General features: G+C 42.3%; 1 long non-coding RNA gene across 1 annotated transcript in view; it reads left to right on the top strand.

The window, feature by feature from the left end:
* LOC309565261 overlaps nucleotides 1-26,101 on the top strand; it is a 643,481-nt gene that overhangs the window by 518,524 nt on the left and 98,856 nt on the right. The gene's annotated exons all lie outside the window — the stretch shown is intronic.

The raw sequence follows: 26,101 nt of genomic DNA on the forward strand, positions 1-26,101 counted from the left end.
TGAGTTTTCAGGTACACAGACAAAAAGTGTCCATCCAGGAAGAGAGAGATTGCTGATGCCATTTATCAAACCCAGGGGGGGATTGCAGGAGCATTTTATCACTCTCTGATGGCTTAATCAGAGATGATATCCATCCATCTGTGACCAGTTTTAGTAAGCCACTAAGCATCAGAACATAGTCTACTGATGTCGCTGATTATGGTTGGATCAGGAGCATCTCTGTTAGCACCCTGTAAATTGTCCCTGGCCAGCTAATCTCAAGGATGTAATCCATAGCCCAGGCTGAATTTTACTGACCTATCACTATTGTCCCCCCCCAAATAAAAAAGTGCCAAGGGACTCTACACAGTGTATAAACCGTTTTTTTCTATTTAACCTATCAAAGTCCACAAATGGAAATTTTTTTTTTAAACAGTTCAGAATGTTGTGTTCTAGAGTTTGAAACATTTATGTTTTGATGTTCTCTGGCAAATGAACAATTACGTTTAATTTAATTTATTTCATCTAAACTGTGTTTTTTTTTTATTAATGTCATTTTTATTCAGTTTTATTATTCCATTTCATGCATTGTTATAAAAAGTGTTTATTATTCTGTTTTCAGTTTTTCAATTAATTTTAGAGACTAAAAATGCATAAAAGCAGCAGGTAATAGCATTGCGTAGATTTAATGAATTTGCATGGGAACACAGTCACTAGCAACCTGCGACATAGCAGAAGCATAGAGTTCCGTGGCTGAAGTTGCCTCAGTAGTTTGGTACTTATTAATGAACTTACTGAATATTTTCAACTCAGTACAAAATAGCTGTCTTTATTTTGTGCATGTAGCAGAGACACTTTGACAACTCCTTCAACAACACACGTCAGATATAGAGACTAAAAGCTGCCAATCAGCAAAACTGCCACCTTAACTCAAGTGCCAACCCTTTTTCAGTATTAATATGTTGTGTTTTGGTGCCATAAAATGACCCGCTGCACTCTTTTATAGTGAGTTTACCCTAAAAGAACTAAAGACACAGGAAAGTGCCCAAGGGATTATTCCCAATGAATGAACCATGTTATTATCCCTCCATTTCATCTTTTAAAGGTGTTTTCCAGGCTAAATTAGGATTTTAAATTCTGAATATACTTTATAGAGGTTGCTGCCCCTGCACCAAACGTTTACAGAGGTTGTGTAGTCACTCTATGAAAGCCAACTCTGTGGATTGCTAAAGGTTAATGCGGTAGTAAACCGCGGCAGAGTTTAACAAAACAAATGTTAGGCAATTGTATAATGTACTAGTATGCATCGCATACTAGGACAATATGAGTTGCTTACCTGAGAACTAAGCTCTCCAGCAGCACGCTGTCACCACTGAGAGAGCTTACATCTTCCCCAGGTCTTTCTTCCGGGTTCACGGGCACTGTGATGCCACTCCAGATCATGTGCGTGGGATCCCTCAGTTTCTGGTAAGAAGATCTGAAGATCCGGCATGCGCCAGTGACGTCGCCGGCTGCATCCAGTGTGAATATCTCTTAAATAGTGCATGTTTAGGAAATATTCATTTTACCTATAGGTAAGCCTTATCATAGGCTTACCTGTAGGTAAAAATCATAAAGCAGGCTTTACTACCGCTTTAAAGGTATAGCCGGAGATGTGTGTTTTGTTCACTAGTGCCTATTTTTGCACTGTTAGTCCCGGTTCACACTGAGGCGACCTGTGAGGCGACCTGGTCGCCTCACAGGTCGCCGTAGGTCGACCTCCCATAGGGAAGCTGCGGACCCGTTCTAATAGGAGCGACACAAGTCGCTCCGACTTAGAAAAAGGGTCCGGAGCTTCTTTGGGGCGACCAGGAGGCGACCGCCATAGACTTCAATGTTATGAAGTCCGTGGCGGCCGCTCCGAGGTCGCGGCGCGCTGCTCGCACCGCGACCTCGGAGGTCGCGGTGCGAAGTAGCGTCCCCCCGATGTGAACGGGCCTAAACCTGGTTCTTTCAGCTTGGATAATATCTTGCAATCCTTGACACCAACAGTTGCAAAATCTAAAAAAAATGGTCGCAAACTGAGATCAACCAGTGTGATCTGTAGAGTGATTTGGAGTAAGACTCTCTAAAATCAGATGGCATGCCACATGTTTATTTTGTGTTTGACACTTGTTGAGAGCCCTTTTGTAAAATGCAACATAATACTGTGTAACAAAATCTAGTACTAATGTTCTGCCAATATGTCTGTATGTTCTTTATTCATTCCTGATATTATGTTAAAACTAACTGATATAATCACTAGATAAAAATTTGTATTTATCCAGTGACAACCTTGTTCAGGAATAGGGGGACCAATGCTTACATTTGTTTAAGCAAGTTTAAGATTAGTCTCTTAGCTCGTATACCCATGCAAAACATGAGATTGCTGGGCTGCCTCAACAGGTTTTATTCTGTAGGAGGGTCTGGCAGTAAAATCTGAAAATGCTGACAGTGAAAAAGACGAGGTGCTAAGAAGCAACAAGTAAACGTTAATTTAGCCTGGAACGCACCATTAAAAAAAGCTAAAACCCAAAGTATGAGTGTTTGTTGACCATTACTATTGAATTCATTATCCAGAGAAGGTAGATTAAAGGCGTAAACTGGTTTATGATGTTCTTAGATATCCTGCCAGTAGATACCTCATTTCATAAACCTGTATTAGAAGTTAACAATTCAAAGCTTTATTATAATTAATATTATTTGTTTAGCAAATGTTTTACTTGTACAGTGTTCCGTTATATTGGATTAGCTGCATCATTTGCTTATATTTAGTGGCATTTATGAGCTTTGCGTTCATTGGCTTATGTTCCTCTGCCTGTGCTTGGATTTCGTTATGATGATGAATTGGTAGAAAGAAAATAGGCAATGGAAGTGACAAGAAGCAGTATTAATGTTTTTCAGAATTGTGAATGTCCACCGCCACATTACTGCAAGCCTTGGCTCTCCATGTGTCTAAATCCAGAGAAATATATTGCAGTGCTACAACACTATCTAGTCTACAAATACTGATGGACACACATCCACCAAGATACTTGCCATGTGCTTCCCATTTGGGATAAATAAAGGTCATAACAGTGTTTAATTTGATGACCATATGAGGCATAGTTGTCTGTGGGACCTCCAATTATTCTTTCTTGAAGAAACTTTGCAAACAAAATTGAAAAACAAATATATATATATATATATATGTATGTATATATTGTCAAAAGTATTGGGGCGCCTGCCGCTACGCACATGACCTTTATTGGTATCCCAGTCCTAGTCCTTAGGGTTTAATATTGCGTTAGCCCACCCTTTGCAGCTATAACAGTTTCAACTCTTCTGAGAAGGCTGTCCACAGGGTTTAGGAGTGTGTCCTTGGGAATGTTTGACCATTCTTCCAAAAGTGCATTTGTAAGGTCAGGCACTGATGTAGGATGAGACAGCCTGGCTCGCAGTCTCCATTCTAATTAATTCCAATGGTGTTCTGTCGGGTTGAGGTCAAGACTCTGTGCAGGCCAGTCAAGTTCCTACACCCCAGACTCGCTCATCCATGTCTTTATGGACCTTACTTTGTGCACTGGTGTGCAGTCATGTTGGAACATTAATCCCCAAACTGTTCCCACAAAGTTGGGAGCATGAAATTGTTCAAAATGTCTTGGTATGCTGACACCTTAAGAGTTCCCTTCACTGGAAGTAAGGAGCCAAGCTCAACCTCTGAAAAACAACCCCACACCATAATCCCCTCTCCACCAAATGATTTGGACCAGCGCACAAAGCAGGGTTCATAGACATGGATGATTGAGTTTGGGGTGGAGGAACTTGATTGGCCTGCACAAAATCCTGACCCCCACCCAATAGAACACCTTTGTGATGAATTACAGCGCAGACTACGAGCCTGGCCTTCTCATCCAACAGAAGAGTTGAAGCTGTTATTGCTGCAAAGGGTGGGTCAACTCATTATTGAACCCTACAGAGTAAGACAAGGATGTCATTAATATTCATTTGGGTGTAAAGGCAGGCGTCCCAGTACTTTTGACATAATAGTGTAAATATACCACCATGGAGTGGTGCGGCTTTACCTTTTACCATATTGGTGGGTGAAATATAGTACATACAGTATGTGTAAAGATATATAGAGGAAAATAGCATGCAAAAAACGATCCTGAAGGTGACTGTGAAAGGCTCCCTTAGCTGGCTCTGTGTCATCTAGTTGCAGTAGCTGAGGCCATCAGTAATTACAGATTGGATGTTATTGTAGAACTGCAATAGTGAAAAAATAACAAGAGCAATAGGTGGAGTAGGCAAAACATGAGTTTGGTCCACTTTAAAAGTTTAGTCTGTTAAAAATGTATATACATTGGTTTTAAAAAAAGATGCTAAAGGGCTGACTCACACAGAAACATCTTGCATATCTTGATCTCTTCCAGCAAGATTTTTGTTCCTGACTTCCAAGGTTTGCCCACCTGTCACTGTCATGTTGCAGGCGGAAGGGGAGACAGTATTCACATTCCTTGTCCAAGTTATAATTCATTTTACCTTATAAAGCTGGAGGAATATGAAAACTTCTACCATTTTAACAGGAGTAGGGAGGTGTTAAAAGTCAAGCCAGGAAATCTGGTGGGAGAAAAAAAAAAAATAACTTTTGGACTAAGAAGGTAATTGAACAAGCCAACTTTTATCCATGACCAAACTGTATGTTTTATGTGGACTTGCCCTTTAAGCTCTGAAATGATACATGGGATGCTCCTTTACTCACATGGGTCAGCACAGGCAAATGATTAAGCTAGACGTCATGCAAAGCACATATATGCCATCACCTTTACTGCTGTCAAAACTGAGCTTATATATAAGGTTTATATAACGACCATTTGTCTTCATAAACTCAGTAAAAGCTGAATTTGTAGCTGTGAAATTGCTATTATAGCAATTTTGTTTATGTTTGTTGTAATGTTTTTTGCTGTAGTTTTTTTGTCAGCTGATTATGTCAGTATACTATCAGTATTTTTGGTAAGGTCTGTACATGGCCAGGAATTTGTGTTATAGTTGGGTACTGCTAAATCTGTATAATCTGAAACTGCTCCAGGAAAACTGAAAAACTCTAGTATTATGTGTATGTATGGGGTATCCAGTTATACGAAAAAATGTTATTTGGTATTTGTAAATGTTTTTTCTGCCCTTGAGCATAGTGGTTGTGGTCAAAATTATACCAAGCTAACTATACTTGGTGTTCTGATCAGCTCCATTGACTGACTTCATCAAAGGCCATGGGTAGTCTTGCTGTGGGAAGGATGGTTGTGGTTGAAATTATACCAACCTAAGAATACTTGGTGCTCTGATCAGCTCCTTTGACTGACTTCACCAAAGGCCATGTGTAATCCGGTTGTGGGAGGGATGGTTGTGGTCCAAATTATACCCACCTAAGAATACTTGGTGTTCTGATCAGCTCCATTGACTGACTTCATCAAAGGCCATGGGTAGTCTTGCTGTGGGAAGGATGGTTGTGGTTGAAATTATACCAACCTAAGAATACTTGGTGCTCTGATCAGCTCCTTTGACTGACTTCACCAAAGGCCATGTGTAATCCGGTTGTGGGAAGGATGGTTGTGGTTGAAATTATACCCCCCTAAGAATACTTTGTGCTCTGATCAGCTCCTTTGACTGACCTCACCAAAGGCCATGTGTAATCCGGTTGTAGGCGGGATGGTTGTGGTCCAAATTATACCCACCTAGGAATACTTGGTGCTCTGATCAGCTCCTTTGACTGACCTCACCAAAGGCCATGTGTAATCCGGTTGTGGGCGGGATGGTTGTGGTCCAAATTATACCCACCTAAGAATACTTTGTGCCCTGTAACGTTCTAATGACTGATTCCACCAAAGGCTACTTTGAATCTTGTGGTGGGAGGGAAGGTTGTGATCAAAATTATGCCCAGCTAAGTAAACTTGGTGCTCTGATCAGCTCCAATGACTTACTCCACCAAAGGCCATGGTTAATCCTGTGGTGGCATTGATGGAAAGTATAGTGTGCTCCAATGACTCCTAAATGAAGCATTTTTAGGAGGTATTCATTGATAGCACTAATAAGCAAATCTGGGGTAACTAGCCTTTTCCACTTTTGGATGAAATTTGAACATTGCTTAGAAACTCAAAACATTTTAAATAAATTAAAAATCAAAATAATACAAAAACTCTTGCAGTTGACATTTGGAATCCAAAATGAATAACCTTTACCCAGCTGTGTTTTATCCCTACGGAGAATTTTCAGATACCTAGATACTTGTAAAAAGACCAGTTTTAAAAGAATTCAGTCCGGCCAGATTTTTGCATAGTAAACATTGGCCATGGCCCAAAGGAAGGCGTTGTTAGGGGCACACAGCCACCCACGATTTTTCCAAAGATGGTCAGGTTTCTTGTATAACAAAAGGTTCCAAACTCATGGTCGATACACCAAGAACCAAACAGAAAGCAGAATAAGTCCACAGTTTTCCATACTCTTCCAGTTGTCAGTTCTAGGTGTACTGATTCAGATTGTTTTTTTTTGCACAGGGGCCTCTTGCTGGATTCTTATGTCCTTTACTATGGATGGCAGACAAATACCTTTCAAACACAACAAAATATGTCTGCTTTGTGTAGTGTCTGTACTTAGATGCAGCCCTCTAAATAAAGAAGACTTCATGGTCATACATATAAGACGTGATATACAGTATTGGCTAACTATGGGTGTAAAACATTAGAATTTTCTCTAACACTGTTTCTCAACTTTTTTGTGTAAGTCAGTCTATCTCAAGTACCTATTGACATGTGAACTTTAATTGTCTGTGACCACTAATTGAGTACTTCTGTTTTTATCAACCTAAGCAACCTATTTAAATCTTAGAAAAAAAATTGTTTGTAAAAGGTTTGGATCGGTATTATAAATTTACAGAGATATGTAAGCTTTCAGTGCCGGAGACTGGTGCTGATCAGTGCAGAGAGTGATGCCCTATTCCAGTGATGGCAAACCTTGGCACCCCAGATGTTTTGGAACTACAATTCCCATGATGCTCCTGCACTCTGCAGTGTAGCTGAGCATCATGGGAAATGTAGTTTGAAAACATCTGGGGTGCCAAGGTTTGCCATCACTGCACCTATTCGAACACCCTCTCTGAACTAACCTTCCTTTTAACCCTAACACTAATTCACCCCGTAACTCTAATTATATTCTTAGTAACCGTAACCTCGCAATCTAAACTACTCCCTAACCTCAAATCTTACACTAACCCTTTGTGTAACACCAACACTTATTTATACCTTAATCTTTTTTTATAACCTCAATCCTAATGCTAATCCTCAGCCCCCATGGTAACCTTCTCTGTAACACTAATATTAGTTCAGGCAGTAACTCTAACACTAATCCTCATGCTAATTCTCCCTGTATCTCTAAAATTATTCTTAGTAACCCCAATCATCACTAACCCTCCCTGTAACACCACACTAATCCTCGCATTAACCTTCCCATAACCTCAACCCTAACACTAATTCTTCCTGTAACTCTAACCCTTACACCAAGGTAGCCCATACATTCATTTTTTTTTTTTTGAAAATTATCTGATTTACTCCCACTGCGCTATTGTGTTCTGACAGCGGGGAGCCTTCCCCACCATCAAAATATAATGATCAGTGCTGCCGGCTATAGCAGGCAACTCTGATTGATCAGGAAAGACCCAACAGGCTGGTTGTACAGAAGTCGATTGGTAGATCAACTTCTGTACAGCCAGGGTGCCCATACATGGATCGAAATTCGGCTGGTTCAGCAGGGACCAGTCAAATTTGTATCCATGTAGGGCAAGCCTAAAGCAGAGTTCCAGCTGTTTCTGTGTTTAAAAGTCAGCAGCTACAAAAAGTGTAGCTGCTGACTTTCAATAAACACACACTCACCTGTCCCACGATCCAGCGATGTGGCCGCCCGAAGCCCTTATCCTCTCCCTCTCCTCTCGGTGGCACGGGCATCACTGGTGTGGGCACCTGGCTGTGATAGCTTGCGGCTTCAAAGCTGGGTGCGCGCTACACATGCGTGTCCTAAATGCCGACAATCTTCTGGGACCGCTGACGTGTCCCAGAAGATTAGGGGGAGGAAAACTTCCGCTCGGAGCACCGTGGTGCTTCGAGCGGAAGTGGGAGCGGGTACCTGTCAAAACTAGGTACCCGCTCCCCCCCAAAAAAAACATAACATGCCAAATCAGGGGGTCAGGCGTCCTTAAAGCGGAAGTTCCACTTTTGGGTGTAACTCCGCTTTAACTGTCCCTGTTTGCTGAACTCTAACAATTATCCTCACACTCACCTTTCATGTTACCCCAATGTTAATGTTCACACCAAGACTCCCTGTAAGCTTAACATTAATCCTTACCCTACCCCTTCCTTTGTCTATAACACTAATCCTTACCCTACCCCTTCCTTTGTCTATAACCCTAATCCTTACCCTACCCCTTCCTTTGTCTATAACACTAATCCTTACCCTACCCCTTCCTTTGTCTATAACACTAATCCTTACCCTACCCCTTCCTTTATCTATAAGACTAACCCTTCCTGTAACTTTCCTTATGTTACCTCACTGATTTATATACTATCCTGTGAAGTATGTACAGTATGTGCTAGGATCCTTTGTAAGAAAGACTGACATTTCTGTGCTGAAAAAAATACCAGTGCCAGAATTTCCTATTTCAACCATTGGATACATTTACCACTGCTTGAGATCCTCTGATTTAAAAGAGCTATTATATCTGAATGGCTGTTTTGAAGTCCACTAAAAATTAGCAACAAAATGTCAAAGTTCCCACTGTACTTTTGTGGGCGAAAAAGAAAATCCACCTTGTGAATTCACAATAGGGGGTTTCTATCAAAATTAAACATCATCTAAAAACAATGATTTTTCTAAGCTAATAAATAATTTAGATTGGATGTTTTAAATGTTCTTACTTCTTTTTGTGACCTTCACCTTTGGATTCTATTCACACATAATTCTTTGGTTTACCTTAAAGAGGTTGCATAGGGAAGTGCTTATCTCCACTTAGACAGAGTGGACCTATTTGGTCATTTACAGTCAGCACATTGAAGCGTATTTCTGGCAAAAAAAAAAGTACATCTTTAAAGTACATGCACATTTCATCATGTTTTGTCTCCTACATGGCTTTTTTTTTTCCATTAGAACTGCATGTAAATTCGTTCTATATATCAAATGCAAAATCAAATATTCTCAGGCTATTTTCTGTGCAATATAAATATGTGAATATAGAAATAGCAGCATTATGACCACTAGATGGCACTGACTATAATAGGAAATAGATATGCTCATCAGCACCATCCAGTGGCTTTAATATGGTATTTTCTAAACTGATATATTCAATTTACTGAGACTATAGCTGGGGAACATTCAGTTTTGCTTTATTTGTGCAGAACAAATTTACATGTAGTTTTGATGGATGAACAGATATGCAATTTTTTTTTAGAAAAACACCTCTATGTTGTCAGCTCAAACTGGACTGCATTTCTGGCAGATCAAAAGGTGTTTTCCTGTACTTGTAGCATTTTAAAGGAAAAAAAGCATGGGGCACTATACATGTATAGCAGAGATGTACTGATTTTTTTTTTTTTCCGCAGACATACACTTCAACGTATAATGAAGAGCCAAAGGCTGTGTAGAGACTGAGCTGTGTTGATGCAGATAGGGTGCTAGAGGAGATGCATCCATGCATATTTGTTCTGTCGTGTAAGTCTGAACTCACCCATCTGTCTCAGCACTACTGATCTGAATACATCTTATACACAGCTATTGGTTTTATTGAACTGTAAATCTTTGAGCAAACCCCTCTTTGAGCGGATGAACTACACTTTTCTGTTTTCCTCTTTTTTTATTCTACAGTCTGCAACTGAAGCCAATGTAACATGGAGCGACATATTGTTTGATTGTGTTTGTTGCTATAGAGCTTTTGTTACCTTGTGCCTACGAAATTGTTTACATGAAAAAGTAACCTATATAAATAAAAAAAAAGATCAGCATAGCAACTTGTGTCTTTTGTGGCCTTCATTTACAAATTTTCATGCTGTTCTAGTTTTTAAATAATATGTTTCTCCTTTATCTTGGGGGGTGTTAGGCACCAGTGTCGGCTGGTGCATTGGGGGCTCAGGGGCGCCGCCCCCCCATCCATGCGTCCGGCCCCCTAATCTACATGCAGGGTGCCGGATGCATGGATTCCAATGGGGTTTTCTTTTAGGAGGCACGTGATTAGAGCCAGAGACTCTAATAGGCTTCAAAAAAGGGTTGGCTCGGGGTGCAGAGCACTGGACTTTTTTGACAGCAAACGCTTTTCATGGCACACATCCAATGCAGGTTAAATTGATGCAATCTCTTTATGATAGTGGGTGAATGCACTTTGACCTCGATTGTTGTATGATTTACCTACTGATCATATGATGACATTTTAAGGTTCTTAGAGACATCTTCTAATATAAAATGGTCACTCCTTGGTCTCAATTTGCTGGGCAGCCATTCCTGGAAAAATTAGCGGTCACTTTAAATCTATTCCTTTTATAGATTATTTTACTTACAATGGAATGATTGATTTTGAATAAATTGCAGATCTTTTTAAACCCCATGCCGGACTCCTAGGCTTCCACAACCTGTATGTATGTATGATTACTGCCAGCTTCAGTACAGATGCATTCAAGTACATTATTGCATCTGTTGCTAAGCAACAGCCTACTACAATCTTTTGATTCCATTTCCTGTGTGTCAAGCTTTTTTTAATAACTTCTTTGATTTCAAGGGAAGATTGAGACTGGTTAATCTTAATAGTCATCTGTTATCCAAAGCAGGAGGGAAGGATATGAATTTTATTGCAAATATTATTTTATTACTATTTCTCGTCTTCTTAGTATCAGCTACAAATTTGTACTGACATTTTGTTTTCAGTTCTGGGTTCTTTAATCAAATGAAAAGTTCATTTGTCGATTCAAATCAAAGGGCATGGCTTGTAACAACAGCCAAAAATTAAATAGTCTCTCCTTAGTCCTTAGTTATAGGGCAAGTTAACCTTTTACATGTTCACACCTGTTGTTATTTACAGTGGGTACGGAAAGTATTTAGACCCCCTTAAATTTTTCACTCTTTGTTATATTGCAGCCAATTGCTAAAATCATTTAAGTTCATTCTTCTTCCTCATGAATGTACACATAGCACCCCATACTGACAGAAAAACACAGAATTGTTGACATTGTTGCAGATTTATTAAAATAGAAAAACTGAAATATCACATGGTCCTAAGTATTCAGACCCTTTGCTGTGACACTCATATATTTAACTCAGGTGCTTTCCATTTCTTCTGATCATCCTTGAGATATTTCTACACCATTATTTGAGTCCAGCTGTGTTTGATTATACTGATTGGACTTGATTAGGAAAGCCACACACCTGTCTATATAAGACTTTCCAGATCACAATGCATGTCAGAGCAAATGAAAATCATGAGGTCAAAGGAACTGCCTGAAGAGCTCATAGACAGAATTGTGGCAAGGCACAGATCTGGCCAAGGTTACAAAAAGATTTCTGCTGCACTTAAGGTTCCTAAGAGCACAGTGGCCTCCATAATCCTCAAATGGAAGACGTTTGGGACGACCAGAACCCTTCCTAGAGCTGGCCGTCCGGCCAAACTGAGCTATCGGGGGAGAAGAGCCTTGGTGAGAGAAGTAAAGAAGAACCCAAAGATCACTGTGGCTGAGCTCCAGAGATGCAGTCAGGAGATGGGAGAAAGTTGTAAAAAGTCAACCATCACTGCAGCCCTCCACCAGTCGGGGCTTTATGGCAGAGTGGCCCGACGGAAGCCTCTCCTCAGTGTAAGACACATGAAAGCCCGCATGGAGTTTGCTAAAAAACACCTGAAGGACTCCAAGATGGTGAGAAATAAGATTCTCTGGTCTGCTGAGACAAAAATAGAACTGTTTGGCCTTAATTCTAAGTGGTATGTGTGGAGAAAACCAGGCACTGCTCATCACCTGTCCAATACAGTCCCAACAGTGAAGCATGGTGGTGGCAGCATCATGCTGTGGGGGTGTTTTTCAGCTGCAGGGACAGGGCGACTGGTTGCAATCGAGGGAAAGATGAATGTGGCCAAGTACAGGGATATCCTGGACAAAAACCTTCTCCAGAGTGCTCTGGACCTCAGACTGGGCCGAAGGTTTACCTTCCAACAAGACAATGACCCTAAGCACACAGCTAAAATAACGAAGGAGTGGCTTTACAACAACTCTGTGACTGTTCTTGAATGGCCCAGCCAGAGCCCTGACTTAAACCCAATTGAGCATCTCTGGAGAGACCTAAAAATGGCTGTCCACCAACGTTTACCATCCAACCTGACAGAACTGGAGAGGATCTGCAAGGAGGAATGGCAGAGGATCCCCAAATCCAGGTGTGAAAGACTCGTTGCATCTTTCCCAAAAAGACTCCTGGCTGTATTAGATCAAAAGGGGGCTTCTACTAAATACTGAGCAAAGGGTCTGAATACTTAGGACCATGTGATATTTCAGTTTTTCTTTTTTAATAAATCTGCAACAATGTCAACAATTCTGTGTTTTTCTGTCAGTATGGGGTGCTATGTGTACATTCATGAGGAAGAAGAATGAACCTAAATGATTTTAGCAAATGGCTGCAATATAACAAAGAGTGAAAAATTTAAGGGGGTCTGAATACTTTCCGTACCCACTGTATATTTAAAACAGAACTCCAGCCCTAAATGTATTCAGATTTGGATAGAGCTGATAAGGGTAGAACCTCTGTCAGGTTTTTATTGCCCTCTGTGGCCCTGGAGAGTTTTCCTTTCTCCCTCTCTCCGTGACACCTGTTCCTGGGGCAGAAAATGAGAAAAATATCACACAAAGAAGGACAAAGACAACGAAAAAAAAAATAATAATGATATTCTTAACCTTTCCTGGCTCTGCTTATAAGTGAAAAAAATGTCTTGTTCAATCTGCTCTGTTGATAAAGGGTAGGTATTAGGGATCGACCGATTATCGACAACACCGATATATCGGGGGCCGATATGCACTTTCCCTGATATATCGGAATCGGCCCCTGAGGTTACTGATATTGGCGATTAGGGAAAGTGCTGTACCGGAGCGATGCCTGCAGCTAGAAGCATCACCCCGGTACCGGTGTCTATAGCCGGCGGTTGGCTGACTTGTAATGACAACTGATGCGGCTGAGAAGCCGCTCGGCTGTCATTACAAGGAGCGGGAGGACACGCCCCCCTCCTGCCGCCTTCCCCGGCTCGCCCGGGTCTCCCGTTCCACCGGGAGACCCGGGCATTCTACCTCCACCCCCGCCGAAGAGAAGACCCGACCAAAGCCGCATTCGGCTCTGATCGGGTCTCCATGTAAAAAACCCGGACACGATGTCATGACATCACTCCCAGGTACTCGGCGCCAGAATAAAAAAACTTACAGCATTCAAAACAGCCAAACCTGGCGTTTCGAATGCTTTTCAGTGGCGAGGAGGGGTTTGGGGTCTTTTAGACCCCCAGATCCCTCCACAAGGAGTACCTTTGGAAAAAAAAAAACATTTTTTTTTACATGTCCAACAATATCGGCCGATACCGATATCCAAAGACCAAAATATCAGTATCGGCATTATTAAAATGATATCGGTCGTACCTTATGTTGACATTATTACCAGTGACATTATCACTAAGTCCATGTGCTACTCTATGCAGTGCAAGCAGATCAAGTTAAATCCAACATAGTTTTACTTCTGAAAATGAAATACAGAAGTTGTTTTCTAGTCTTTTGAAGTGTAAGAATACGCTGGATTTCCTAAGCCATGTCTGTGTGATGGAATTGAAAGCTATATTAAACCCAAAAGTAAAAATGTATTATATTTTAGCTTACCAATTCTTAGATGTGATGGATGCATTTGTTTTCTTTTATAGACTCTTTTTTTTTTTTGTCTGGTGATCCTGCCAGCAAGTCTGTTGTTTTTCAACAGTGCAAGCTGTCCTGCAGATGTAGCAGGTAGAGGTTTGAGACAAACTATTTACCACTTACATGGGTGCTTACAATGATCAGCATGCATTCATTTATGTAAAATCTTTATCCTCTCATTCCCCCAAAAATGTTTGTTGTAACTGCTGCTCCTCTCCCCCCAGATTGACAATTCTGCTGTTCAAAGGTGTCTCTGTTGCTGCTTCATCCAGAATAAAAAAATAAAAAAACATTTGTAGCACCCTCCTGGTGTAGAACAGGCTGCTGGGTAAATTTAGTTTGGCTCCCCTGTTTTAAGTGGAGCAGGGGTTGATTATCTAGGGCTGCTCAGTGTTTCACAGGCTGCTGCTCTGTTACTTCCCCCTGTGTTTTAGGGAGTTCTAGAAGTATAGCGGGAGGGAGAACAGAGCAGGCAGCCTGAATATGTATATAACTCAAACCAATCCTTGGGAAGGCATGCCCAGAAGGTGGCGAGAGAGAGCTTATAAATAGTTTGAGGCCTGAGCAGCAAAGGCAGTGTTCCTGGGTCCAGTCCTGCAGGAGGAGTCCCCTGTGCTCTGCCCCTTGTGCAGGGACCTATAGAAAGCCTTAAGGAAGTCACCGAGGTCCTAGCTAGGCTTAGCAGGGGACCTATTTGCAAATTTGCATTCGAGGATCAAGTTGGATCTTAAAAAGCCCACTGGAGAGAGCCAGGAGGTAATTGGTAAGAAAGAGTCTAGCTGTCCTATGGTGTGTGAGTCTACATTTCCCTTACTAGGATAAGCCTGGTGGATATCGACAGGAGGCACCAATGATTCTGTGAGTAGATGACTCCAGTGCTGAAGAATAGTAAATGTGTGTAGCTTTCAACTCTTGAAGGCATACAGATCACCATCAGCCTAGAGGTCCTCAAGTTGTTCAGTTTATGCAATACATAGAGGAATCCCATGCTCCCTACCCCTATCCAAGTTCATCGTTTTCCAATAAAAGGAAAAAAGAAACCCCTAGACCAGGGGTGTCAAACGCAATTTAATCTCGGGCCACATCAGCATTATGATTGTCCTCAGAGGGCCGGTTGTATCTGTAAGACTAGATGTCCAGAGCATCCCCTACCCTTACATAAGATGTTAAGAGCCTTACCACCATCAGAAGTTAAGTCCCTTACCCTTCCTTACATCACAGTTAACCCCTTCTTATCTTGTGCAGGTGCTGGAAAGAAGGTTTAGGCAGTGCTGGAAAGCAATAAGTTAAGGGTCTGGAGGAGGACCAGAGCAGGGTTGGAGCTCTCATGCAGCTGCAGGAGAGGTGCGAGGGCCACATGAAATGGCCTGAAGGGCCGTATTCAGCCCGCGGGCCTTGTGTTTGACACATGTGCCCTAGACTGTTCTTTGAAGTCAGTTGTCTACCTGGCTATGTTTGCTCTAGGGGGAAAATAGGACAGCAATCACCAGCAGCTCCTTTTTTTTAATAACAATGAACATTATTACGTTTAAGAAAAAAACAGTTACACCTAACAGTGGAATATCATCTCTCTCCGAGCTGAGCAGTAAATACAAAAAAGCACAATCCAACTGTTACAAAGAGCACACATAAAATGCATCAAGCAAAGAACATTAGCAAACGTATAAATACTGTACAGAGCTCACTATCAACCTTTATTACATTTCACTGGGGTAGAGACCCATGTATTATCATCAGCAGAACAGGGACCATTGCAGTAGAAGGATAAGGAAGGAAGGGGGAACATTCGAGAGTTAGCCATACTCAAGCAGACTTCTTAGGGTGATAGGGGTACACGAGCCAGAGAAACATAACAGGGGTGTTTACTGTATAAAGCAAGCTACTCACAAAGTACGGTCTCTCACCTCAACCCATTCCACCCAAGTTTTCATGAACTTCTGTGAACGCCCCATATACATTAATTCTTTAAAGTGGGAGCGCAGTGTTAACCAGTACTTGTAATGTCAGAGGTGTCGACTTTTTCCATTGAAGTAACTTAATTTTCCTGGCATAGTAGGCAGTATAGAACAGTTTTTTATGATGGGTAGCATCTATAGTATCACAGATCCCTAGAAACAGAAGAACACGATGCCTGGCGATATTAAATGTACCTATTAGGTTAACACCTGCTATCACCAGTGGTGTATTTAGGTTTTGTGCTGCCCTAGGCCTGACTAAACTTGTGCCCCCCCCTAATTTAAATAACAAAGCGGTAGGTATCAATGTGATCGCTTTATGGGGGTGCCAGACTGATTTGCCTCCTGGACCCTGCCCTCCGGCCCAATTCGCCCCATAAGACTGGCACTATAGTAAAAGTGTAGCGCAAGCCGGTGGGGACTTTTTTTGTGCAGGAGACGGGAAGAGGCAGATTTTTTTTCAGTGCGGGGTGCAGCTTTTTTGCTGCCCCCCTGCAAAGTGCCGCCCTAGGCCTGGGCCTTGTCGGCCTAGGCCAAGATACAGCACTGGCTATCACCCCCCCCCCCCCACCCCAGAACTCCCGAAAATAAGGGCAGGACCAAACCATGTGTAGGAAAATATCCACATCAGACCAACCTTTAGGGCACCATAAATTCTGGACAGCCTACAGGGGGAATAATAGGCCCAATGTAGAAATTTCAGTTGGACATATCTATCTCCCGCTGCAATCATCAATGGTTGGGATTGTTGAATGCCCTCCTCCCAATCATCCTCTGCTAGAGTAGGTATATCGCTTTGCCAGAACAAGAAAAGTTGCCAAACTCTAGAGGTGTCCATTCAAGATAGATGAGAAGATGAGAGTAGAGGGAAGAAAGATGTTTTTCCTCACTATCTGACTGCAGGAGACTTATAATATCTTGGGACTCAAGGGGTGGGGGAATTGGACCCTGAAAGCACTGTGTATGTGGAGAAATCTAAAGAACATTAAAGAATATCCAGTTGGGTAACCCATTCCTAATTTCAAGCTTATCAAAAGTAAGTAAACGCACACGAGACACAATGTCACAGAGTTTTTTTGTTTTTTTTTATTAACACTTTATTTAGTTTTGTTTTTTTCCATACACAAAGGGAAACCATCCGATTTATCAAATTATAAATTCAATACATACACAATACTTCCCCTTTCCCCATCCCTTCCCTTCCTACCTCCCTCTTTTTCCTCATTCCTCCGATGTGCCACTTCCCCCACTCATCCACATCTACTCCTGCTCATCCTCCCTCTTACTCTATCCATTTCTCTGTATATTTCGTAGTTTTCTTGAACTCTATCCATCTTTTTCATATAGTATTACATTTTTCAATGTACCCTCTTCTCTACTACACAGATATTCCATTTTGTAAATGTACTCTATTCTTTCATACCACTCTGTTATGGAAGGTTTACCCGGGTCTAACAATTTTTTTGGGATTGTTCCTTTCGCTGCATTTATCAAATGTGGAACCAAAGTTCTGTATTGTTTTGGTGTACTTTTTGCATTGTGAAATAAACATGTCCATGGGCTGTTTAGTATCTCTTCTCCAGTAATCTCCTTAAAATAATATTGTATCTCCTGCCAGTATTCCTTCATTTTTATACACTCCCACCAAATAAGTGCCATGTTACCTTTCTGATTACATCCTCTCCAACATAGGGCGGAGGTGCTTTGTTGGTATTTTTGGGCTTACTCTGGTGTTATATACCACCTTGCTAGGCATTTATTGTTCATTTCTATTGTATTTATGCCATTAGCATACCCATGTGCCAATCTCAGCGAGTTTGCTACTTGCTGCTCACCTATCTTAATGCCCAACTCGTCTTCCCATCTCTTCATGTATGTGGGTGTTTCCAGTCCCCCCATTTCCGTGAATATTCTATGTATTCGAGATGTTCCATGTTTTATCGTCTTCTGTGCATTACATAGTCTTTCCATTGGGGTTAAATTCTCCTCTGACCTGATTGGTTGTGGTAGTGTTGTCACAAAGTGTTTTAATTGTAAGAGTCGGTTCACACTAGCGCGACTTGTCAGGTGACTTGTCAGCCTGACAAGTCACGCTCCCTCGCGGTCCATTGACCGCTACAGGACCTGTTCTAATAGGAGCGACACAAGTCGCTCCGACTTAGAAAAAGGGCCCTGTACTTCTTCGGGACGACCTCGGAGCGACTTGCATAGACTTCCATTATGTGAAGTCCCTGCAAGTCGCTCCGAAGTCGTGGTGCATGGGAATGCACAAGTCGCCCCCGAAGTAGTAAGGAGTCGTGTTGCCTCAGTGTGAACCGACTCTTAATAACACCTTTCGTTTAACTCTGTCAGTCTACCTCTGTGCTTTAATTCTTGAAATGATCGTATTTTTCCTTCCCTTACTATGTCCTTTAAATGTGTGTTTCCTAACCAGTTTCCAAATAAAAGCCCTATGCCAGGTAAAAAAAAATGTTGTCACTGTTAGTGCAATTAGTGGCGAGTTGTGTTCCCAATTTGCTTGTTTAAAAAATTAAATCCCAAACTTTCAAAATGTTTTTTGTCAATTCGTGTGTGCCTACATCTAATGTTCTAAATTTTTGTGGTATCTTTTCTTTTACCTTTCATGTCTTGTGTGATCAGTTTTAAATAGGAACATGGGGAACTGGTAGGATCACCAGATATTTCACACAAAGGAAGAAATACAAAGAGAACAAAGAGGATATTTTTTTGGCGCAAGTATATGGTACAACAGACACATATAGGGAACATGAAATGTTGGAGTAACATACTCTTTAAGCTGTGGCAGCACACACCTAATTAAAAGGAATTATTCACAAAAGCATAACACATGCAGTAGTTTATTACTTTACATTATTTCCCTTTTTTAAAACCTAAATTTATCAAAAATAAAGTTTAAAAATAACATACAAATAAATTACAAATACAAGTAACAAATAACAAAAATGCACCTTCCATCTATTAATTTAACCGCTTGCTGACTGCTCACAGTATATTTAGTGCGGCAGTCAGCCCCTCACAGGCAGAGTGACGTAGGTCTACGTCGCTCGCCTGTGAGGCTCTGGGGAGCGATCGCACGCCCGCGGAGGCGCGCTCCCGCGCGGTCACGGACCCCCCCGCGCGTGTGACCAGCGGACCCAATGTCCGCCGGTCACTCGGCGATCGGCGGGGGAGAGGGAGAATGTCAGGCAGCTTGTGTAAACAAGCCACCTGTCATTCTCCTCGCTGTAAAGACACTGATCACACGGATCTAGTATGTAGATCCGTTGATCAGTGTCCTTACAGCTCAAGCCACAGCCAATCACAGTAGAAAGCACGCCCCTAGGGATACACACAGCCCCTCCCTCCCAAATAAAGTTAACCCCTTCACTACCAGTGTATTTTTACAGTAACAGTGCATATATATAGCACTGATTACTGTAGAAATGTCACTGGTAACCCCAAAAGTGTCAAAAATGTCAGTCAAGGGTCCGATCTGTCCGCCGCAATGTCGCAGTACCGCAAAAAAAATCGCAGATCGCCGCCATTACACGTTAAAAAAAAAAAACAACAAAAATGACAAAAATCTTTCCCTTTGTTAGTAAACGCGATAACTTTTGCGCAAACCAATCAAAATATGCTTTTTGCGATTTTTTTTACCAAACATAGGTAGCATAAAACAAATTGGCCGAAAATGTTAAAAAATTTTGATTTTTACATTTTTTTTGGGGGGAATTTCATATAAAAAAATGTGAAAAATATTGTTATTTTTGCAAAATGTACGCTCTTTTTTTGTTTATAGCGCAAAAAGTAAAAATTGCACGGGTGATCAAATACCACCAAAAGAAAGCTCTGTTTGTGGGAAAAAAAGGACGTCAAATTCGTTTAGGTACAGCGTCGCACGACCGCGCAATTGTCCTTTAAAGTCACGCAGTGCCGAATTGCAAAATACCCCCTGGTCGTTTAGCAGGAAAATCCTCCGGGGCTTAAGTGGTTAAGGATCTAAATTTTAAAGTATCTAGAACAAAAGCTATAATAACTAAATTATTGTTGTACTCAACTCCAACTAAACGAATAATATTTCTTGCACAGTGTTACTGTAAATAAATAGTGTATAACTATCAGCCACCTTTTTTTTTAGCCATCACTAGTAGATATACAGTCATCCAATATAAGCATATTTAAACATCGTCAAAGTATCATAACCCAGGTTAAGATCAGTAAAACAAGAAATGTTCTACATAAAGATCTTCAATTCTACAGAGGAAAGTGGCTCTGCTGGACACCAAAGTCTGTATGTACAGTATATACAGTATACAGGCTCCAGTAATGGAAATGGGGCATTGTTAAAAACCACATGCATAATTCTATTTAATGGCATAGTTTATTATATATACTGCTGCTAGTACACCTTTTTTCTCTACTGCAGCTTGTAGAATTGAGAGCAAATTACCATATTTTAACTATGTTCAGTAGATCACTTTGCTTTTCCAGCAAACTCTTTCAATTGTAAAAGGTTAGTAAGCTCTAATTTTTAACAATCAAATTTTTTTTTTTTTTTTTTAAGATTGAAAATGGATTGGCTCAGCTGACTATACAACACAAAAGCTATGTTATGATCTTTTTTGTATTTTGACTGTAAATGCCAATCGACAAATATTGCTGAATGACTTCTTAAAGCCCTTTTCCTTAGTTGACCAAGTGACTTAATTAGATTGACTGGCTGCTGCATGTATTTGTTAAGTTACACAGACCCCGAGTTTTAAGTGATAAGTATAGCACCCTCCTAGGTAGGTGCTAGTGAGAGGGAGCAGGCAAATCTATATTGCTTTCTGCCTACCAGAGAGCAGGATTTGTGAGTAAGTTCTGCTCATAGTGCTCAGTGTGTGATTCATCTGGTGTAGGGGAGTGTTGCACGCTGGTCCAATAGGGAGGCAGTGGACAGTGGAGGAAATCTGACCAATGGGTACACAGGCTTTGATACAGTCCCAGTGATTGGCACAGACTGATTGTCTCAGTGCATTGTGGGGTGTGGTATAAAAGCCAGGAGCACATGTGCTGCGGGGTCTTTAGCTGGTGAGCAGAGTTCCGGAGGGAGGGTAGCAGCTGCCTCCTGCTCTGTAGCAGTGGCATGCAGTCACAGGTGGTCGGCCTGGGGAACAGGAAGGAAGGAGGTGATCCCAGAGGTCCACGAGAGCTGACTGAAGGGGTAGAGGCACTGGAGAGTCTTGAAAAACAGTATCATGAGCACAGGAGATCATGTCTAGGGGCCTGACCTGGGGGGGCCACCCTGGTGTAGAATAGTCAGAGGACGAGTGTCAGGAGGTGGCGTGGAAGGGGGTACTAGATGTGTATACCGTAGATAATTCATCCTAACAAGTAATCCTAAATTCATGTAAGTGGCAAGGTGAATCAGCAGCCTGGCTGCATTTTCAGACAGTCCTCATCTATTGTGAATAATTCGAATTGGAGTATCCCCCTCTTACCTTCTCCCATCCTTAACTTAAATAAAACCACAAAAACAACTACATCCCCTAGACTGTTCATTGACTGAGCCGGAGAGTAAAGAGTTAAATTGTGCATGCTGCAGTTGCTAACGGTAACCCAGGGGGATCCCAAGGTGAACAATTCAGCAGTCCTCAAGGGGGCAGTGCTACATAAGTCTACCTTTAAAACTCATCACTGGGAAAGTAAAAATCCTCCCTTCCAGTAGGGATGGACAGCTGCTCCAAAGAGAGCTATGGATGGTCCAATCAGGTCCAACTGAAAAACTGACAGGCAGACCTGATCAGACAGCCCCTGTGAAACCAGCCTTACTTACCCTGTCTGCCACGCTCTGGTAGCCAGAGCTCTTCTCTGCTCCCCTATGCTCCAGCAGTCGACTGTCCCCTTGGCACATCTAATGCAAGACTTTGGGTTCTGTATTGGACATGAGGATTCAGCTTTAACAAAAAAGCCACCCCTAAGATGACACACATTCCCCTTTCTCCACCCCCCCCCACCCATCCAAGTGTTTACCTATCTCCTCCATTTGTTTCCATCCTGGCCAGCTAAATCTAGTGTGGAGCCACCCAAACTTGGCCAGTTATTTTCTATATTTCATGTGTCAAACACAAGGCCCATTGGAGAGACAGAACTCCTTCTACAGACCCTGCGCCTCTCTGTGCATCTGCAGCATCTTTGTCTCTGTCCAGCAGCTGACTCCAACCCTCCTCTAGTCCTCCTCCAGACCTTGCACTATCTGCTTCCCAGCTCCGCCCTCCAGCTTCTTCCCAGCAGCAGCACAAGGAAAGGGGGTGCACTGTATGGGAGGGTGGGGGACTTTCAACTTTGGATAGTGACTCTTGACATCTGATGTTAGAGGGGTTTGGGGTGCTCTGAACATCTGCCTAGAATTATTATGAGAATAATAAAATGATATGCCAATTGAAAAGGAGGGCCGCACACCACTGGTGTCATCCACAAGAAATATTATTAGAGACTGCTGAGACAGAACACCATGGCACCATGGCAGTGGTGTAAAAGCCCCTTTTCAGACTTAGATTACTTGCTACAGAAGTATGAGTGGGCTCCATGCTGATCTGCACCTGCCCTTTACAGCTTAAGGCTGGCCATACATTATACAATTTTCTTACAATTTTTTGTACACTTTTCTTTAGATTTACCTTCAACTAAGGCCTGCCTAATTGGATAGAATTGAAAATGTTGTTTAGTTTTGACCTGATATTATGTGGTTTTTGGTAAATCTAACAGAAAATTGTACAAGAAAATTGAACATGTAGGGCCAGCCTAAGTCTAAAACTGTTACTAAAACCAGTAATAATAAAATGGAGGGGCAATTATTTAAAATGATAAAGAGCAGATATATTTATATGATCTTATAGATACAACCAACCCTTTTAAGGCAACCATAGTTCTGATGCGGCCCACGATGAAATGGAGTTTGACACCCCTGTCTTATATACTTCAATGGGACATACTCTTGAAGAAATGTCCTTTTCAACTATTGGGACATTACTGCACAAGCATGTACAGTAGGGGTCATCTTTAATATTGATTGGACCCTGGGCAAACATTTTCTTGCCCCCCCCCCCCCCCACGAATCCTCTTTTCAGCTATTTATGGGCAGCACAGGGCCAAGGGGCAGCTGCTTTAGGCCCTACAACAATGACTGGGCCCGGGGCAGCTGCCCCTTTTGCACTGCGTTACAGATGGCCCTGATATACAGCGCTACACTGGATCGTGCCAGTTGGGATGCAAACAGTGTGGGAGTTCGCCTCTGTTAGAATAGTTATGTAAACATTTGGAGGTTCTCAGCCTATGATACTTTGGGTGACAAGGGGAGGGGCTCCCTACTAGATGGACACATTTATTTCTTACATAAAGGGCTAGTTCACCTTTAGCAAAAAACTACAGTGCTATGCAAAAGTCCTATGCAGGTGTGAAAAAATGCTCTAAATTAAGAATGCTTTCAGAAATAGAAATGACAATAGTTTTTTTTTTTTTTTATCAATTAACAAAATGAAAAGTGAATGAACAGAAAATAAATCCAAACCAAATCAATATTTGGTGTGACCACCCTTTGCCTTTGTAGCACTGCCCCCGCAGGAGCTGCTGGTAACTGGCTGTATTACTCTTGCACATCCAGGCAACATGCTTTCTCCGCTTGCATCCAAACACAAGAAGTCAGTGCCTTGGCTTTGTTTTTATGTTTTATTAGTGGTAAAAACTTGGATGGGTGAAAAGATTTATGGGATGCACAACTTGAATCAAGAACAACAACAAGGTACAACTTCCTTCCTCTGCACAAAAGATCTTGGGCTGCTCTCTTTCCTGTATGTACACAGCCCTTAGTGGATTTAATAGCAAAAGTCCATTACAGACTAGGAGCTCTCAGCCCCTCTTGGAAATAGCACAAAAACTTGAGGCAAACTGCATGCATGAGTGTATCCTCTCCCTGTGTAGATCTGCTACCAGCTACACGTGCTTGCAGGCACTACCAGCCCTCCTGGCTGCTCTGAAGATCTCCCAGGGCAAGATAATAAAAGGGGTAAGCACAGCGCTGTCCTTTTTTGAAAAGCTTGCTATATGTGGCAGTCTTTCCTCTTGGAAATACCTGTGTGTGCTTATGTACTCACACTGTCTTCCTTGCTCTCACTGCTTTTCAGGCAAGATTCAATTTCAAGCTGCTCGGCTGAATGGATCCTCCTGAGCCAGCTCAAGCCCAGCCTGGAGCTTGGGTTTTCCCCCCAGACCTAGGAGACCCCTTTTAGGCCACTGATAGTCCCCTCAGCACTCCATCTTCCACTCGACTCCCCTGCTGGCATGACTTATCCATATTTAAGGGCGGGCTCAGCCACCCTGCCAGGCCCAATGCCTGTGAATTTGTCAAGTTCCTCAAAGTATGTAGATCAACCCTCCTGGCCTCCACCCTCTAACTTCTGGAAGTTTCTCCAAAATTCCATAACCGGGGGGGAGGGGCACCACAAACCTGCCTCTATGAGTCATCCAACCTGACCTGCAATAAACCCTGACCCAGATTCCAGGCTCACATTTACCACAAGTCAATAAATTTACCTTATTAGCACACTAGAGGTTACTACACCTTCAAAACAGGACTTGGCAGGTAGGTTATACCAAACATCTTGAAAAAATAACCATGAATATTTTGTGGGTGTATGCTGCCTCGAATCTTTCTGTCTCATAATGTAATCCCTGACAGACCCGATGATGTTAAGATCAGGGCTCTGTGGGAGCCAAACCATCAGTTTCGAAACTCCCTGTTCTTCTAAACATATACAATATTGTCAAAAGTATTGGGACACCTGCCTTTACACTGACATGAACTTTAATGGCATCCCAGTCTTAGCCAGTAGGGTTCAATATTGAGCTGGCTCACCCTTTGCAACTATAACAGCTTCAACTGTAACGGGAAGGCTGTTCACAAGAATGAGTGTGTCTATGGGGATCACATGCCTGACAAAGGTGTCCTGCGTGACTCCGAAACATTGTACTACCTCCTTTGTGATGTGATCATGTGTGCTTCAATAAAAATTATTTGTACACTACTTTATGATTGTGCTGGCAAATATTAGCGCATTTGTGAGGTCAGGCACTGATGTTGAACTAGAAGGCTTGGCTTTCAGTCTCCTCTCTAATTCATCCCAAAGGTGCTCTATTGGGTTGAGGTCATGACTCTGTGCAGGCCAGTCAAATTCCTTCACCCCAAACTCGCTCATTCATGTCTTTATGGACCTTGCTTTGTGCACTGGTGCACAGTCATGTTGGAACAGGAAGGGGCCATCCCCAAACTGTTCCCACAAAGTTGGGAGCATGAAATTGTCCAAAATGTCTTGGTATGCTGATGCCTTAGGAGTTCCATTCACTGGAACTAAGGGGCCAAGCCCAATCCCTGAAAAACAACCCCACACCTTAATCCCCCCTCTGCCAAGGGGGGTTGGTGAGTTGGTGGGCCAACTCATTATTGAACCCTAAGGACTAAGACTGGGATGCCATTAAAGTTCATGTGCGTGTAAAGGCAGGCGTCCAAATACTTTTGACAATATAGTGTAGTTCTTAATGACATTAGCTGTATGTCTGGGGTCGTTGTCCTGCTGGAAAATAAATTCTGGGCCAATACCATTCCTCCCTGATGATATGGCATGATGGATAATTATCTGCCTGTATTTCTCAGCATTGATCCTGACAAAATCTCCAACTCCATTTGCAGAAATGCAACCCCAAACTTGAAAGGAATCTCCACCATGCTTCACTGTTGCTTGAAGATACTCAATACTGTACCGCTCTCTAACCCTTCGTGAACAAACAGCCTTTCTCTTCCGTTCATTGACAGACACAGCTCCTGATATTCATAACCATTGGCTTATACTTACCTTCTACAGTGGGGTTTGGGATAAACCGTGCAGGTGTGATCTTACAATGTCCTGACGGACGGTCTCCCCACCGCTGCGCGCGCAGCCTGGCTGGCTGGCGCATACGCAGCGGGACCCGGCGAGGGCCTTCCGCCCTGACACGTAGGACCGCACTGCTCAGTACTGCGCATGCGCGGCCTACATATAAGACGCCGGGGAACCCAAGGAGAGTGCCATTCCCTTCACACCAGAGAAGAGGAAGCACCTCCAGGAGACGGCGGACCAGGAATTTTAAAGGGAACTCCTGTCCCTTTGCCCCATGTGCACAGCTTAAGTTAAAAGTAAGTTA

This window comes from Pelophylax lessonae, assembly GCF_965119305.1.
Source record: "Pelophylax lessonae genome assembly, chromosome: 10".
NCBI lineage: Eukaryota > Metazoa > Chordata > Amphibia > Anura > Ranidae > Pelophylax > Pelophylax lessonae.